This window comes from Pogona vitticeps, chromosome 5, assembly GCF_051106095.1.
Source record: "Pogona vitticeps strain Pit_001003342236 chromosome 5, PviZW2.1, whole genome shotgun sequence".
In the NCBI taxonomy this organism is placed as follows: domain Eukaryota; kingdom Metazoa; phylum Chordata; class Lepidosauria; order Squamata; family Agamidae; genus Pogona; species Pogona vitticeps.
Genome location: NC_135787.1, coordinates 67,186,945 through 67,199,387, shown reverse-complemented (window position 1 = coordinate 67,199,387; position 12,443 = coordinate 67,186,945). Strand labels below are relative to the sequence as shown.

Sequence of the window (12,443 nt, the reverse complement as noted above, 5' to 3'; positions counted from 1 at the left end):
AGGGAGTCTTCTCTTCTCATGAGATGGTCGAAGTATCTGAGCCTCAGCTTCAGGATCTGTCCTTTCAGTAAGCACTCAGGGTTGATTTCCTTCAGAATGGATATGTTTGATCTCCTTGCAGTCCAGGAGACTCTCAAGAGCTCTCACTGGACCATAAAGAAAGCTTTACCCTTCTGAAATTTATAATAAGTACTTTGTATGAAGATGGCATGACACCCAGTGTGGTGTAGTCAATAAACTGTAGACTGGAACTCAGGACATCTGGATTCTAATCCCCAGTGAACCATGGAAACTCATTGGAGGATGGAACTGGTAAATATTTAAATATTTTGTGTACCTTGAAAGTCCTACTAGGGTCACTATAAGTGTATGCTAACTTCAGAACACACACTGACACATGAAGATCATATGTCTCATGGGATGCTCTTAGTTTCCAGAAATCAAATAAATAAAATAGTTAAGTAATATGCTCTGCACAGTCCCGTTTTTTTTAATTTTTAAAATCCATTTGAATGAAGAAAGCATATATAATCACAGCATTTCTAGAGAAGTAAATTAGCATTTCAGAAAAAGAGTAGCTCCAGTTAAAGTGAATGAAAAAATAATGACAATTTGTTTGCCTTTTCAGTTCAACTGACACACTGACACATTGCTAGAGGCTGAAAGTAACTATTTACAAGTAGCATAGTTAACTGTAATTAAATATGTTTGGGGCAATGAGTAATATAAGAACTGTTTAAAAAGTTGGAGAAAAAGTAATATAGAAAGCCATCATCATGTTCCCTTCTAGGTACAGCATGTAACATTTTCTATTATGTTTAGGATATTTTAAGCATTTTTGAGGTCATAGAATCATCGGCTAATGGGATTGGAAGGGGCCTAGAAGACCCTCGAGTCCAACCCCCTACTCAAGGCAGGAATCCAAGTCAAAGCAGTTCTGACAGATGGCTGGCCAATTTCCTCTTGGATGCCTCCAGAGGTGGAGCACTCACCACCTCCCGAAATAATTGGTTCCACCTGCTGTTGTTATTCCACAAGTTTTTCAGCCGTTATGGCATTCTTTTGTAAATCCCTAGGGTCAAGGGATTTACAAGGGAAGTATTCTTCCATTTTTGCTTTTGTATTTCTATGGCCCAAATCTTGTTGCTTAGCTTAGTAAATCTCACTAGAGTAGGCCCACTGAATCAATGAGGATTTGGTGCGTCAACTCCTTCATCTGTTCCATTGATCCAAATGAACCTATTCTAACTGTGATGTACTATGTTAAAGTAAATCACAATTACAATAGGTCCATTTGAATCAACAGACCTTAAGAGGAGATGATGTTCCCCTCCCTACCTGCAAGCCATTCTTCTTTAATGGAAAATTTTGAGAGAGCCACCCCATAAGTGTAATAAAGGATTGCTGAAATCTACAGCAAATGAAACTAAAATGGATATGAATCAAGTTGCCGGGCAATCTGATACAGCAGAAACAGTGGTTAGTATGTTAGCTGTGGAAGAGCCAACAAGCAAATCTCAACAGAAGGAAGTCCTAGGAAAGAATGATCAGCCTGGAATAGAAATAAAATAAGCTTTAGCAGTCTGTGCCTCAGCACCCTCTGAAATTTTGAAATAGATTTGATGCTTTAAATCTTTTTGAACCTGATTCATATTTTTGACTTGGGTTGCTTTGGAGAAGCCCCAAATCACTCCAGAGTGACTTGCTTTGGTCTTAGCTTTCTCCAAGATATTTTATAAGATGTTTTTTAACAGGAAGGGGGTGTCAGCGGGGCTGGGGAGTGGAGGGGGTGGCAGGTTTTTTTAAAAAAATAACCCCCCCACAAATTCACAAATATATTCATTATTCATCGCTTCAAGGGGGCAAATATGTGCTTTGTGAATCATCAACTTTTGACAAAATGGTGAGTTGTCCACATCTCTAATGTATACATATTGTATTACAATGAATTGTATTTCAATGATAGTAAAGATGTCCCTGAGTTGCCAGTTCAACGGGAGAAGGTACTTCAGGTCTGATTAAATATTTCAGTTGGGTGAAGAGATTTTTCTTTTCTTTTGATAAGCAATCTACTACTACTACTACTACTACTACTACTACTACTACTACTACTACTACTACTATCACCACCGCCACCACCACCGCCACCACCACCGCCACCAAAGTCAATCCAAATTATAAAAACATTGACTTGTATTATATAACAGATAGAAGTTTTAACCAAAAACCTACGTAAGTGTCTGTTAAATATCAGTGCAGTAAGTATGCTGTTCCTAATAGAGTTTTTTTGTAGCTCTGATGGTGTTAATTATGATATCTGCAACTGCTTATAGTACTGTGTGAAATTTCCTGATTGTTCCCAAAGCCCCAACAACTACGGGGACCACTGAAGTGTGTTTCTTCCAGAGGCAAGATATTTCAATTGCCAGGTCTCTGTACTTGGTTAGTGTTTTCAATTCTTTATTTTCAACTCTGGCATCCCCTGGAATTGCAATGTCAATGATCCAGACATTTCTTCATTCTATTACTATTATATCTGGTGTATTATGCTCAAGGTGTCTGTCTGTTTGGATCCGGAAATCCCACAAGATCTTGACTTCCACATTTTCTGACACCTTCTCTACCTGATGTTCCCATGGGTTTTTGGAGGCCAGCATGTTATATTTTTTGCATAATGACCACTGCAACTTTGCCACTCTATCATGTCTAACTTTGTAATCTGTTTGTGCAGTCTTGGGGCATTCACAGATGAAATTTGAAACGATTTCATCTTTTTCTTGGCAGAGTCGGCATTTGCTGTTAACACTAACTCCTTGGATCTTAGTTTTCATCACATTGATTTTGAGTTCTTGTTGCTGCTGCTGCTGTTGTTAGTAGTAGTAGTAGCATCAGCAGCAGTAGTGTTCCTGTCGACTTTTTCATTTTAATTTTAAGAAAATTACATTATGTAATATTCTGAATCTCCTCCTACAGTGTTGTAGTTTTGAGGAAGGGATACAGACATGACTTATTCACACAACAGATAAGAGAAGCTACAATCTCATGTGAACAAATGATGGGATGAAAATACAGCAAAACTGATACTTACAAATTTTTCACATTCATTTAACCACTGAGTTATAGTGAAACACACTGTAGTCCAGGAAGCAATAATAAATTAAAGCTTTTTCATTTAAAGTAAAGTAGATAAGGTAATATAGAGCATTATAATCAAACTAGGACACAGTCTGATAGACACACATTAACTTTAAGTGTTTGTTACCACTGTGGTATTGAATCTATATGTTAATTTTTTTAAGTCATATTTTCTTTTGAAACAATGGATTTACTTACCAATTTATATGAATTCTACCACACAGAACAAAGCTATATAACACTTGCTTATCTCATGAACCTTTCAGAACAGTAATTAAAAGTTACATTTGTCAACAGTTTAGAGTTCAATCTATCATAGACTAAGCCTATCATTTTTATCCCTCAGTAGTCTTTTAAATTATTTCATTTTGTTTTAATCATTTGCAATTATATTCTTATATTGGGCAAGCTTACCATAACAAGGCTCAATTAACTAAACCTTGTTCAATTATTATTTTCTCCAGATTAGCATAGATTTATTACTACTGATCTCCTGAAGAAAATAATTGAGAAAACAGTCCCAATTAATTCCTTATTCTCCTAGTGAGCAATATGAAGAATCATCCTCTGCTGTTTATTCCATCTGTTAGAAGCACATAATATTATAACACACCACCAACATTTACTAGATTGTCCCAGCATCTAATTGTAGAAACGTGTGTCCAACCAATGAATTAAGATATTACACTTGCTTTGGAAGGATGAAAGGTGAGGTATTAATATATGTTAACAAATGAATATTTACAATCTAGTATGGATAGCTCAGTGGTTTAGGTAAGATGGGAGTTTAATAAATAAATAAATAAATTTATTGTCATTGGTCTGTACATAGTATACATACAACAAAATTCAGTTTGATTCCCCACTGTGTCACCTGTGAGTAAAGTCAGCCTGTGTGGCCTTGGGCAAACTGCACAGTTCCAGGGTGCCCCCAGAATAAGGGGATGGTAAACCACTCCTGAGTATTCTCTACCTGGAAAACCATTAAAAGGGTCACTATAAGTCAGAATTGACTTGACAGCACCTGTTTTTTAATATTGTTATATCCTTTGGCTCTGGACATGCATGTTGGAGCCACATACAGTGGTACTTCGAGTTGCAAACGTCCCTACATATGAATGATTCGAGTTATGAACGGCTCCATTCACAAAAAGTTGCTTCGACTTGCAAATGGAGCCTTGACTTGCGAACCGAAAAAAAACATGGGGAGGCAGGGAAAGCGGGAAATTTGAACTGCTTTCAGTTGACCCTTGGCCAGCAAAGAAGCTGCTTGTGTGTTACCTTGCTCGTCCCAACGGTTAAGTGAGTGGATAGGGAGACAGTCTGGTTGCCTGGTATGGTATTGCCTGGTATTACCTGGTACAGTACACTGCCTGTACTGTACGGACTGTATTTTTGGGTTTTTTTAATTTTTGGATTTTTGCATTTTTGATTTTTGATTTTTTGATTTTTGACCTTTTTTTAAAAAAGCAGGGTGACTGTCTATTCTGGGTGAGTACAATTTACTGTACTGTACAGTGGTTTTTTTTTGCAGTTTGGTGGGGGGGTAGGGCTAGGTGGGGGGTTATGTTTCTGTGCCCTGATGGGTCTTGCAGTGTAGATTTAAAATCTGAAATGTAGACTGTAATGTACTGTATTAAATTGAAATTAAATGTGAAAATTAGACTGTAATTTTAAAATGTAAAATTTATTTTTGTGATGAAAAGTTCTGTGCTGGAATGGTTGCTGATTGTTGGATGCAATCATGCTGTAAATTGGAGTTTAGACTCAATTCCCCCCCCCATGCTCTCTTTTTCTGATGAAGAGTTCTGTGCTGGAATAATGGTTGTTGGATTCTGTGCCTTTTAGGGTTTGTCTACTGTGGTGAGCTGAACCATAGTCATGGCTCCAAAGAAAGAACAGAGCAAAGAAAAAAAACTGTATTGAAAAAGGAAATCATCAAAAAGCATGAACAGTGCATGCGTGTGGTAGATCTCCTTCCTTTCCTGTCCCTTTTTTACCTAAAAGGTGTTTGTCTTGGCTTGTCTTGGCTTAAAAGATGCTTTCTTAATGTGTAGCCTGCATAATTGTAAATCGCCCAGAGAGTGTTTGAAGCACTATGGGGCGGTATATAAGCAGCATGCTTTGCTTTGCTTAAAAAAGGTTTTCTGTTTAGGAGGTGTTCCCTCCCCCCCCCCCGTTTCTTGCCTTTTTTTGACCTAAGTTCATCTTAGGTCAAAAGAAGAAAAAAATAAAAAGCTCTCCCTAGTGGTAGAGTGCAGATTAACTGGCTTTGCATTAATTCCTATGGGAACTAAAACAGCAGATATGGATTACATAGTTTTCAATGCATTCCTATAGGAAATGGCGCTTCGACTTAAGAACATTTCGGTTTAAGAATGCAGTGCCAATATGGATTAAGTTCTTAAGTCGAGGTACCACTGGACTTGCATGTGTTCTCACGCGTGCATACCAACATAAATCCTGATCTGGTTCATCACCATATTCTAAAAGAAGAAAGCATAACACTTTTTCTCCTCACTGCAAGATGGCGGGCATTTTTTCCCTTCCATGTCGGAGAGACTTGGCACATCTGAAAAACGGTTTTTCCTGCACTTCTTTGAAGGTTCAACATTTCAAAGTGTGGTGATTGCTGACCTGTATGATGTACCAACAAACAATAGTGTGTTGCTTTTTGGGGGGAGCAATCAGCATTTCCTCTTGTGATTGCTGTCTATGCATGATCAGCGTCAGAAATCAAAGAACATAGTAAGGGCATTTTGCATAAACTCTGCAAAACAAAATTTTAAAAATGCTTAAGGTCTTGCTTGAGGCGAGTTCTCTCCTAGGGCCTTGAGAACTCTTGACAGGTGTCTTGCTGTGTTGAGACTACCTATTTTGACTATATATGAGATAGTGGCAAAAATCCATCCCATTTCTACTCATGCATACACATATAGAGGAATAGCTTACATGGACACAGACACAGCTTTGCCTGCCCTCACTTTTCTTCATTTAAGAAGAGCAAGCAGTGTCCAAATTCCTCTCACCTTGTCTCTAGAGACACCACTTTCCTCTCCTTCTCCATTCTCAGAAGGAGCAAGGTTTCAAGCCTTGCCTAAGGCTGTTGGAAGCATGGAGGCCCTCTCCATCCCTGCCTTAAGGCAACAGTGTATAAGACACCTGTACCAAACCTGATATGGCCAATCAAAATGTTACACAATGACACAACTCCTTCGGGTGAGAGGGGGTTGAAGCCCAAGGGGGGGGTTCACCCTGAGGTAATGGGAGTAAGTATCCCCACCCCCACTTTGAACATAAAATACCAATGCAGAGACAGTCAAGGTGGGAGGGAAAAGCTATTTCATATGAGGGCCAAATCCAGTTTCAGAGATTTCTCAGAAGCTGAGTTCTGGTGGTGGGCAGGACTGAAAGCATATAAGCAGGACCAACAAAAAAAAAATACAGCATATTGTAGCTTAAAGCTCTTGCTGCCAGTAATTAAGTCTTCAAAAAGGAATGCCAATCTTTTTGAATGTGAGGGAAATTATAGGAGTGGAGAAACCACCAAATGGGAAAGGAACATGGCCATCTGTAGAACCCCAGAATGTCAGATTAGGAATCCAGACAATTCAGTCCCAGAGCCTGAAGTTCCCCATCCCTAGTTTCTGCCCCAGACAAACTTAACTTCAACTTTAAAAAAAAGAGAGAGAAAGAGAGTTAAAACTGCTCAAAATTAATGGGATTTAGGACCAAATGATGCTCTACCAATAAACTGTCCTTAGAATGAACCACCACAAGTCATGAAACTAAGTTTGTGACTACACAGTGAGAGAACTGCGACTTTCTCTAAGTCTGTTTGTGTTAACTGCCCACACAGGGAGAAGGAAATTGGTTATATAGCTGTTTACAGTTCGTTAACATAGCTGTCCTGTCATGGTTACAGGAGAACTGGAGTCATGGTTACAGGAGAACTGCCTTAATAAGTTGTAAACAAGGGCTGAGTGGTAATTTCTTCCTGTCCTCCCCGCCCTCCCTCCCTCCCTCCCTTCCTTTGGGGTTTCTTGGCTGCTCCATCACAATAGTGCTGGTATAAGCTAGTTTTTGAAGAAAGAAAAGAAAAGAAAAGAAAAGGCATTACAGTATTTGCAAAGATTCAGCACCCCCTTGGACTGGATCATTGTCCCCACCACCCAGCTGCCATACCACCATGCCAACCATAACACCTGTTATTTTTGTATTGGTTCAGGTGATCACATAGCCTAAACTAATGCAAATAGATGCAATGTAGAAAGACACAAAAGCCCCAATGGCGAGGGAAAAACTATGGATGGGATAGGGGCATCAGGGCTGATTTTAATTTGCATTTATATCATGTACTCAGTGAAAAAAATGTGACTCAGACTGTTCCGATCCTGTAGCATTTACTGAATTTCCTGTCAATCTGGTCACAGCCTAAAGCAGTCTTCTTAAAAACCAGGTTTACAAAGGAAGAATGTGCCAATCACAAAACCAGACAAGCTAATCTGCAAAATATGGGAAGTGAAAAAAAACTGCTGCTTTTCCCTTTTCTAGTGATGGGAGTAATTCAATTCTTCAAACAAACCCCCTAGTTTATGAATGTGGAATATTGTGCTCTGTATCCACAATTCAAAACACCAAATAGTCCAATATTGCTCCATAGTATTGTGGACAGGAAAAAAGATGCTGAACTTTACATAGTAAAGGGCAACTTGAATGTTGGCAATACCCATGTCAGCACTCAAGATGGTCTACAGGATATTTTCTTGTGCCTGCTACCATTTATTCTAGGCATTTTGATTATTTTGTGACTCCCAGCAATAGATACCTAGAGAACTTTTTGAGAAACAGCCCTGCCAATTGCTTTGTGTTTGGGCAAGAAGTGGTTAACTGACGAGTCAGGTTATGGGATTTTCCCTTGTTTCATGTCTCTTTATATCCTTACAGTTGTAAGTATCCTGTAAATCATTTGAAGTCCAGTTCCAAAATTACAGTGTCTGTTTAGGCTGCCCCCATTTTTAGAATTGCTTTATAGAATGTTGATTTGCTTTGTCAACACAAGAACACTGCTGGTCTCTTGTGCAGCAATAATGTTCAGCCTTTAGAAATATCTAACTTTGGTGAGACCATGCAATTTCTTTATTTCATTTTATGACATATAAGCAGCCCCCAAAGTGATGAACAGCCAAACCTCTGATATAAAACTGTCTAAGAAAGCAGTTATATACTCCCACTCTCCCAAAATGATACGTGGGTGTTAGATTGGAAGTTGTCTTGCAGATGGAATATTAAGAGGGCTTTAACATCTGGTCTGAAAACATGTAACACCATTTCTATTGCAAGGGTTAGATTAATTCATCTGTACCATATTAGGAATATCCTTTTTTGGAATGTAGGGGTATATTCATATTTACGATGCAAGTAAAAACAGTGTTAAAAATGACACAAAGAGTGTTGTGAGAAGAAATCACAACATGCAAGTTTGAGTTTGGATTCTTGTTCATGGGAACACCAGTGGTCAACAGAATCTGAACTCTGGCATAGTGTGTGTCCAGACTGCTTTTGGGCAGGCTGGAGCAGATTGCAAAGAGTTGGCTAAGTTCAGGGGAGGGAGCCATGTGACATCAGGTGTGCTCCTCCTGTCCAAACAGCATATCAGCCTTTGTGTAAATGAAACAATTCCCCTGATCCTCTATTGGAGGGTTAGGGGAATTGAAATTGTTCCTTTATATCTAATAGCTCATCACTGATATGATGAACCACTTCGATTATATATGTTATTGAATTTTCTTTGCCTCTCTGTGTATTGCTGATTGAGAAATTGCCCATGGCTGGCTGAGGTTTTGATCAGCAATACACAGGCCGGCAAAGAAAAAAAATCTTAATCAAATCAAAGGGATTAAATAAAATCACTCAGCAATGAGATATTTTTATTGCAGGTGCGATAAAAATAATTTCACTTTCTCGGAACCTCCACCACCCTGCAGATTATCAGGAGAGGTGTTTAAATTCTGAAATAACAACAGCAACAACAACAACAACAGCAGCAGCAGCAGCAGCAGCAATAATAATAATAATAATAATAATAATAATAATAATAATAATAATAATAATAATAATAATAATAATAATAATAATAATAATAATAATAATAATAATAATAATAATAATAATAATAATAATAATAATAATAATAATAATATGCTGTGGTCCTAATTAAAATCAGACTCTGCCCTTTCTTGGAAGCTGTTGATTAGTGGAAACCCTGCTTTTATTGTATTATACACATATGTATGCATGCATACGCATACATTATATGTATGTGCAGGTATATATATATGTGCACATGCACATAGACATACACATACAATTATGTCAGCAGCATCCAGGTTCCTGAAATTTCAGAATGAATGTTTTAGGTCAGGAGGCTGGTCCTTGTGAGGTCACAGAGGCGGGTAAGGACTGAGAGGGGACTGGAACTATTTGTGAGCCAGATGGTAGTGGAAACAGGCACAGGGTGTTCTAAATGACACAACAGAATCCACCTATCAGTTCTTTCTCTAGTCGCCTCCTCTAAGTTCTGGCATTTGTGTGTGTTATCACTAGTATGGTAGTACGTTTGGAAATGCAGGTGCTCACCATGGCGGTCATCATAGCTCTTGTCCTGCCCCTTCCCCCCAAATACAGGCTGTTGGATTGGTCCCTAACAACAAATGAGAAACAGGGGTTTTAAACAGTGACTGGCTTTTAACTGCTAGTTCATGACCAAATCAGCCTCTGTTACAACAATACTATATTGTCCCCATTTCACTCCCAGCTAATATGAGGATTGCAGCTAAGCTCAGATGGAATCCAGAGGGTGGTGGCTGATGATGTCAAAGTCCTTGCAACTCAGAAAGCTTCAGGATTTTGACACTGTGAATTCTGGCTCCACTATACCACTGTAACATATATTCAGATATCTTCACACTGAGTCAGTGAGTCCTGGGACTAACTAGGAGAGGTAAAAAAAAGGGGGGGGCACAGGATTTAAAATCACCTCACACAAAAAAGCAAACTCTCTGCTCTACCAACACGTGTCACCCAGAGATTGATCTCCATCCCTGGAAGCCCAGATAATCATGACTTGTCTTCTAAAGAGACTTTTCACATTTGTAAAGAAGCATAATTTTTATGCTGTACAGAAGCTGGAACACTCCATGGTACACTCTCAAGTTTGCATAAAACTCTGAGTAACCCTGTACATCTACAAGCAGCTGTTCATAAAATCAGTTTGAATAGCACATGAAGAAATTCAAACTACAAACTAGGGTGCTGTGGCTCTGATAAATATGGATGGGAATGACTAGAGAGGGGAGAAGTACTTAGCGATGTAAGATTGAGGTCAGTTTATAATTCTCAGCAGGTGTTCTTTATAAAAGATGCTGATTGTCCCACTAAAGTAGTTCTGAATTACTGTACAGTTATTACCGCAGCACCCTTTAGTTGCTCTTGATAGAAAGTTTTTGAAGCAGGCTTGTTTGAAAAAAGCTATGAGAGATGCTCCATTAGTTAAAGCAGAAATGAGTTACTAACAAGCCAGACTTTGGAGCACTTTGCCTAAAAGGGCAGTTATTTTGAGATTTTCTACTTCAAAAATATATATATATGAGAACAATAGGACATCTTGAGAATTTGGATCCATAGTATGGGTCAGCAAACAGCACAGGGACAAAACATTATGTGATCACCATAATTGTAGAACTGCAGAGCTGGAAGGGATCCTGTAGATCATCAAGTCCAGGCCCTGTCAAGGATGCACAGTGGGGAGTTAGAATTCCTAACTTCTGGCTCTGCAGCCAAAGGCCTAAACCACTGAGCTATCCAGCAGTTCACGTGGATGTAGAAGTGGGTTAAAGATAGCCAGCACTTTTTATTAATTTAATTTGGCATAACACAGGGAAAGGACTCATTCATTTGGACAGCTCAACTGTGGACATAGCCATTTATCCTGCATCATGGGGTGCTGGTGATAGAAATCTATCATGAATCACTGTATTGTGAACCATTACTGTGAGCAGGATATGTCTAGACTCTAAGGTGAGAAAGTCTTGAACTGTTATCTCAAGATCCTTTAATGCAGGAGTAAGGATCCTTATCCTCTTTCTTAGGGAGACTTTCCTTTCAGTGTATTTGTTGTGGATATACATGCTGGGAGTGTATGTGTAAGGGATGGTGATCTATCAGTAAATGAGTCCAGTACCTTCCATCTCCCATCCCATTTACTTTTCCTGTCATCCTAGTAAGAGGGTTGGGTAGGGATGCTTCACTCTGGCCAGAAATCTGTATTATTGTTTGCAGAAGATGTTAGAATTGAGCTTACAGGATTCATGAAATCAGATGCATGATTCATGTAGTCACAGGTTCTCAGCTTTTTCTGAAAAGAATCCCACTTCTGGACACCCCACAACTAAAGACAATGCAATATTCATGTGGCATCATCACGAAAAGAGCATCTGTTGGAAACCAAAAGATATAGTTGATTGAAAGCAGAGCAAGCCATTTTTCCCTTTTTCATTTTTTGTGTGGGGTCTGACATATTAAACGGTATGTGTCCTAGCTAATATGCTCTGCCAGCCAATTTTATTCATTCTATTATTCATGTGCAATGAGCAATTGAACAAAATTTATATCCAGTCTAGCCTAGGGGAAACAATTCATCACAATCAGAAGCTGGCAGCTTGTTGCTACATTGGTGCGCTCCAAATACCTGGTCCATCTGGAAGTGCCGTATTCAAAACCAGGCAATACAAAAAGAAATCACAGTCATATGCACTCCATACACTGAACTGAACCCATGCATCCAAGCCAGTCTGGAGCATGTACAGGATTATGGTGGTGTAAACCATTTCATACAGATCCATGCAGTGATATTGAGAAGTTCTTGGTCCCTTATCCAAGCCATCACAATGCCCCTGTACTTCAAATAGCAGCACTCTGACAAAAATACTGAAGCTGGGTAGTGTGTTTTTTTTTTAAGTGAACATTTTCCAATAGAATTTCAATTTAGTTAAAACATATGCATCAATAATAAATCCCAACATTCAAAATAAATGATTCCGGTGGCAAGTGGGCATATGCTCAATTGAATACCATGGGGCTCACTTCTGAGTAGGCACATCTAGAAATGCACTGTCGAAATATTTAGGAGAGAAACACAGCCTGAATACTACTCCAAAAGACTGCTCTGGTTTTATTTATTGATGGTGATATGGAAAACAGTTTTCTAAGGCTGATGCTTAATTCTACAGATTTTATTGATATCATCC

General features: G+C 38.8%; 1 protein-coding gene across 1 annotated transcript in view; it reads right to left on the bottom strand.

Annotated features, from left to right (window-relative positions):
* The window catches only part of SGCZ (sarcoglycan zeta), a 728,738-nt gene that overhangs the window by 262,310 nt on the left and 453,985 nt on the right, over positions 1-12,443 (bottom strand). The window lies entirely within an intron of this gene.